The sequence below is a fragment of the Grammomys surdaster genome, unplaced genomic scaffold, assembly GCF_004785775.1.
Source record: "Grammomys surdaster isolate TR1022 unplaced genomic scaffold, NIH_TR_1.0 63, whole genome shotgun sequence".
NCBI classification, from domain to species: domain Eukaryota; kingdom Metazoa; phylum Chordata; class Mammalia; order Rodentia; family Muridae; genus Grammomys; species Grammomys surdaster.
The window spans coordinates 27,401,015-27,407,619 of record NW_021604565.1 but is presented as its reverse complement, the minus strand read 5'-3'; the positions used below and the strand labels follow the sequence as shown (position 1 = coordinate 27,407,619).

Genomic DNA, 6,605 nt, shown 5'->3' with positions numbered 1-6,605 from the left:
CCCTTCCTTCCTTCCTTCCTTCCTTTACCAAGGTGTATTTCTAGCCTTTTGCTTAATTTGATACAGTCTCACTAAGTTACTTAGGCTGGCCTCTAATTTGTGATCCTTGTGTTTCAGATTCCTGACTATCTGGGGTTGGAGGCATTAAACTCCATCATCTCTAGGTGGTTTTTGATGTCTTTAGAATACACTTTACTGGGGCTGGATAGATGACTCAGTAGTTAAGAAGACTGGTTGCTTTTTGCAGAGGACTCAGATTTGGTTTCTAGCGCCCACATGGCAGTTCACAACCACAGGCCTCAAGCACCCGTGTTGTGTACAGGCATAGCTGCAGGCAAATGCTTGATACATGTACATTTTAAAAAATAAAAATAAAAAATCCGACTTACATATTTTATGAAAAGCAGATGTTGGCAATTTAGGCAGGGTTCCAAGGGTACAGTTGCTGTGTTCTGTGTCTTCAGGTTTTCCCTGGGTGATTACTTCTTCAGCTCTTTCTGGTTTTTCTGCAACCCCCTAGTGAAGCCCACCTCTTGTCCTTCATTGCACCACCTGCTTTCTTTATAATTATTTTTCACAAACTAATCACGATCGGTTTTCCTCATTGTCATTAACGTCTTGTTTTAAAAGTCTCCAGGGTCAAACTTTTCATAATATATAAACTTCCTTTGCCAGCTTGTTACGTGTTCCTTCCTGAGTGTTCAGTAGAGGTTCCAGATGCTCAGTGATAAGCGATGGGAAAGAGATTGAATGCAGAGGCAGGCATAATCCAACTGCTTTCTACGAAATAAAGCATTAAACAAATTTATGAAATGTAAAACAGTGTGATTTTCCTTTTCTGAATTTTTTTAAAATTAACTTTTCCCCAAAAGTCTAAAAGTGTCATTTTTTTTGACCTGTGAGTAAATATTTTTGTTTTGGAAAAGCTATTTTTCATAAGAATATAGTTTTTATTCATTATTGTTTTTAAAGAGAAATGTCAGAATTTCTCAGTTTCAAACATGCAATTATCAGTACTAAAGTTTTGGGTTCCTCAATTTTAAGAGCTTAGAGGTTTAGAAGACTACTTTGGAGCCTGAGTGAGTTTAGTTTTTGTTCCCAGTTTCTGTCCCAGAGCTCCCACAAGTCTTAGGGCTTCGTACATACTCAGCCCTCTAATCACATAGGAGCTTGTGTTAATGAGGTGATTTAGGATGAGCCTGGTCTCCATGAAGAGATCTCAGTGTTTGGGCTTGGCTCCGCCGACTGCTGGGAAGGAGTTGGGTCAGCTGGAGATGAGTCTGATCTACTAAAGGTCAGTGAAAACAAGACAGAACAACCCCCACCAGCACCCCTGCCTTAACCAAAGCTGCAAGCCTTGCTGAGTGTGGGAATCTCATTGGTTAGAGTCCTGGGAGAGTGGGAGGCTCAGAGCCACCGCTCCTGCTTCCGGACCTTGCCCTGGCCATTTCTTTGACTTTTTTTTTTTTTTTAAATGAACCAGGAAATCTTAAGCAATATGTTTCCTTGGATTCTGTAAGCCTTTTAAAACAGGTGGTTAAACCTGAGAGGGATATTGTGGGAACCCCTGACTTATAGTAGATGGTCAGAAGTGCCTGAGGCCTGAAGTGAGGATGGTGGTGTGGGATGGAGCTCTTACCTGTTGGGATCTGATACTAACTTCAGGTAGAATTGCCTTAAAGTCGCACACACTAAGGTGCTGGGGAGAGAACTAGAGACTTGCTTGGTATGAAATATCTCACATTTCCCGTGAGAACAAAGGGAACCTGTATTTGAGGCCTTCTAGTCTAAAAATTGGAACCTCATGAAAGCATAGAATTTATTCATTGGCTTCATTGTATACTCCCAGGGTATGAGAGAGGTGTCTTGGCTCTAGAACTAACTCAGTAAATATCTGAGCAAATTAATTAATGAGGGAGTGATACAGAATCCTGGTAAGTCTATGCAGAAGAAGCAAGCCCTCTCTAGGTAGTGTTCTTCAAAGACCTGGATTTGATAGAAAAGTTATTTGTCCAAAAGCGTTATCTGCGGTTTGTTAAGATTTAAAGTCTTTCTTCTTAGGACATAAAAAAAAAACAAAAAAAACAAAAAAAAACTTACCCCCTTTTTCAGATTAGGTCTTATGTAGCCTAGGTTGATGACTGACTTTATGTAGATGATCTGGAATTCCTAGTATTACACACCCCCTGGGAAAGCTTCCAATATATTTACAGGGAGGTCTTAGGGACTCATGGGAAGTTTTACTCATCCTTGTTAATACATTAAATTTAAGCATTATTGATTGCTAGTGTAATAATTTACGTAGCTATTTTGCATTGGTATATATATTTCCCCCTATATGTTTTAAATGTTGTGCTTTTATTTATTTATTTATTCATTCATTCATTCATTCATTCATTCATTTATTTCAGGGACTTTAATATAGTTTAATATAGTTCTGGCTGTCATGGAATTCACTATGTAGACCAGCCTGACCTTGAATTTACAAAGATCTGCCTGCCTCTGCCTCCTAAGCGCTGGGACTAAAGGTGTGTGCCACCACTGCCTAGCTTGTTTTTGACATTTTATTGAAAAAATTTTTTTGTACAATTTGTTTTGATCATGTTTCCCTCACCCTGGTCCCCAGATCTTTGTCACCTCCTTACCCACCCAAGTCTTTCTTGCTCTCTTTAAAAGAAAACAAAAACAAGGACCAAACTGCAAAACACAAAAATGGAAATCAAAAGATAAGTAAGACAGAAAAGCCCAAAGCAAAACAAGACAGAAAAACTAAGACTACTGTTGAGTTTGTTTTCACTGCTCCTGGGGCCTGCACTGAACGGCAGTTAATGTACTCAGTGAGACTGTGAGTTTAATGTGTATCAGTCCTGTTGTGTCTAGAAGACATTGTCCTTGGAGTCCTCCATCACTCCCGGCTCTTACAGTCTTTCCACTTCCTCTTCTGCATAGATCCCTGAGCTTTGAAGGCACCCGTACTTTTGAGAATATTGCTATCTTAAATGAAATCATTTGTTGTTTTTAGAATTGGAATCAAAAGGAGCTTGTGTTCTGTTTCATTTTTAAAGCCAGACACATTGTTAAACATTCCTCTTATGTTCCTTGACGATTAGGTGATAGCCTGCCTGCCTATTTTGCTCTTTTACAGTGTGCATTAGTGATATAGACAAAAGTGTTTTCTTTAGGGTTGTCTGAGCAGACATGGGCAGTACCTTGCTGGTAGGATTCCTTGCCTTACTTTATATCATGAAAACCTCAGAAGTCTTCAAGATGGTTCTAGAGACGACAACTCACTATTCCGAGAATAGCAGTTGGACACTTGGTGGGCAGAATTAAACATTCAGACCTCGAGCATGATGACAGTTCAAAGTCTTAGAAGACTGTTGTGCATAGTTTCTCTAGTTTATCTCTCCCAGGCAAGTTTATAGCAGAATGTCCATTGTGCTCATTTAAAGGATTCTAGTCAGCACTGGTTCTTGTCTTGGTCAGCTCATAGCCCTGAGACTTACTGGACCAGAGAAAACTAGTGTCGCTGCTGTTCTCATCCCTCTTCTGTACTGTAATGATATTCCAAGTAGACCTGAGCTTCTTTATTAAGGGTGATAGTTTTGCTTTTATAAATAAAATATTCACATCGGATTGGTATTTCTCATTGTCTGCACTTTTTAGAAACAATGAAAAGTCTTAGACGAAAGAAAGCTCATGACATTACAGTCTTTTGAAGAGTTAAACCAAAATAAAGACAAAGGAAAGCTGGATCATGTTCATTAAAAGTTAGAATAGGACTGGAGAGATGGTGTAGTTGCTAAGAGCACTTACTGCTCTTGCATGGGACCCAAGTTTTGTTCCTAGCACTCACAGCAGGTGGCTCACAACATGTAACTCCAGCTCTAGGGGATCCAGTGACTTCTGGCATTCACACTCATGGGCAGATACCTACACACGGACACATACACCTACATATAAGTTAAATTATAATTAAAATATTAGAATAAAGTAGGCTGTTATAGACACATGGAGAATCTAAATGCAAAACTCCCCCAAAAGTATACACTTCTAGCTCAGATCAATTAATTCTGAAGTCAGAGATTAGGATTGGACACAAGTGTATGTTACAGCTCCCTAGAAAGGCTCTTAGTAAGTACTTAGTATGGAGGCATTTATTTATTCTGGAAAAGCTGGTTACAGTATTTGTTAAGCTACAAGTGATGTAGGGCTCCAGTGCATGTGGGGTCATTTGTGACACATTAAAAACAAAATATATTATGGGAGTGTGTTCGGTTTTGGAGACTTCATGCATCAGCTTTGAAGGTAAGAACAGGGAGCCTTGACATTGATAAATAGGATCGATTAAATATATCATCACTGTTTTTGGGAAAGAAACATGGGTGGTTCGAGGCAAAGAATGTGAGCACTTGAACCTGGCTGAAAATGGGATTATTGTGGGTGGACATTCCCAACTTGCAACTCACGAGACTGCTGCCTCAAGATCAAAGCTGCCTCGCATTCCTAGAACAGCGGAACACTTGTTTAGGGACCAGGGCATAATTTGATCATTACTATTTCGTCACAGATTTCTGCTGCCTGACCTTGTCAGCTTGTCTTTTTTTTGTTTTTGTTTTTGTTTTTTTGTTTTTGTTTTTCAAGACAGGGTTTCTCCGTACAGCCCTGGCTGTCCTGGAACTCACTCTGTAGACCAGGCTGGCCTCGAACTCAGAAATCCGCCTCCCTAGTGCTGAGATTAAAGGCGTGGGCCACCACCGCCCGGCTGTCAGCTTGTCTTCTATGCGTCAGCCCCTTAGTGTGTAGCCGTAGATACAGGGACACCTCCTAGAGATGCCGACATTGCTTCGTAAGTGTCTAGCCTTTGTTCTAAAACATCGTTAGCACATTTACACTTTCTCAGTTACTGTGAAGTACCTTAAAGTGTCGAGGTTTACCAAAATACAATCATTTTATGTCAGCTTACCGGTTTCTTAGAGGAGATAGGAAAATAGTGTGATTGGCTTTATAAAAAGGTAGCTGTAAGGATTAAGTCATGCTGGGCAGTGTTGGCACACGCCTTTAATCCCAGCACTTGGGAGGCAGAGCCAGAGGAAGTGGATTTCTGAGTTCGAGGCCAGCCTGGTCTACAGAGTGAGTTCCATGACAGCCAGGGCTACACAGAGAAACCCTGTCTTGAAAAACAAAAAAAAAAGGATTAAGTCATTCATTGCATGTAAGGCACTAAGCAGAAGGCTTGTGCATCAGACATTACTGATAATATTTATTATCCATTTCTTGAGCAAACTGCATTTGGAGTAGCTTTCATGTGTCAGTGTCTGTGTTAGTGTTGAAGGTCTAATGCTGAGTAAAGTAGCCCTCCATTTGTATGAGCCTTTAAGAGGGAATGCAGTAAGGACAATGTTGATATTTCCAGATCCCATGCATCTATTAAAGTTTTAAACACATGTATATGACACATTGTTGGTTTTGTAGAATTACAAAATATGTGTTCCAATTGGTTATAGTCAGAAATTTCTGTTTTCTTTTCCTTTTGTTCATCCAATTATTCTTTTTTTTCTTCAGTTTTTTTCAAATAATTTAGAGGGGCTGGAGAAATGACTCGGCAGTTAAAAGGGGTTATTGCTTTTGCAAAGGGCCTGCCTTTGGTTTCCAACACCTACACGGTGGTTCATTCCAGTTGCCGGGGATCTGATGCTCTCCACTTACTGTCCCTGTGGGCTCCTGCACACACAGGATGCGCATAAAATCACAAAGACACACATAAAATAATAAATATTAAAATATAATTTACAGATAAGACAATGTAAGAAATTGGGACGAAATACAGGTTTCTCATGAAAGAAACACTTTTTCGTTTTTTTAAATCCTCTTTTTTCTTTTTCTTTATTTCTTCTTTTTCTTTTTTTCTTTTTTTTCTTTTTTTTTTTACTTGCTGTTCTAATTTCAAGTTTGTGAAGGATTTCTACTATACTACTTGAATAAAACATTTGATAGTTCAGTACTCTTATTGTTTAGGTATGAAGTGTCTTTCCAAAAGCTTTCATGGTCAAAGTTGAATTGCCCCCCTGCTGGAGCTTTGGGATATGATTGGGTCAGAAGTGGTCTGGCTTAATCAGTTAATCTTCTGTTGGATTCATTGATGCTGTAGTTGAGAAGAAGTGGAAAGCATGAGGTGGGACTTGGCTAGAGAACATGAATATCTGAGGGCCTGCTTTTTCTGTTTGCTGCCACGGAGACATTAGCTCAGGCAGCTCCACTGTGCCATCCAGATGATGCTCTGCTTCACTCTGACAAGGACTGGATGCTTTATTTCATGAGATTGAAATGGCAAGATCATATACATTCATTACTCTGGTGATAGAGTCTTTTTATTCTGGCAGGTTCTTGAGTGCTGTAGATAATATATTCTTAAATTTGAAATAGTATTTATTGAAATGAACACTAGAGATTCCCAGGCTTCTTTTTATGGAGACTAACGGTCTACTACCCGGTAATCCTTTGCTACTTGACAGATACTCTTTGTGAGGACTTCACCAATTTATTGAACTCAATTAGTCCTCATCACAGACTTTTAAGCTTTCTCTCCTATAATTAACCCTCAC

At 39.5% G+C, this 6,605-nt stretch overlaps 1 protein-coding gene across 1 annotated transcript in view; it reads left to right on the top strand.

Moving 5' to 3' along the window:
• Eif3h (eukaryotic translation initiation factor 3 subunit H) overlaps positions 1-6,605 on the top strand; it is a 72,216-nt gene that overhangs the window by 11,317 nt on the left and 54,294 nt on the right. The window lies entirely within an intron of this gene.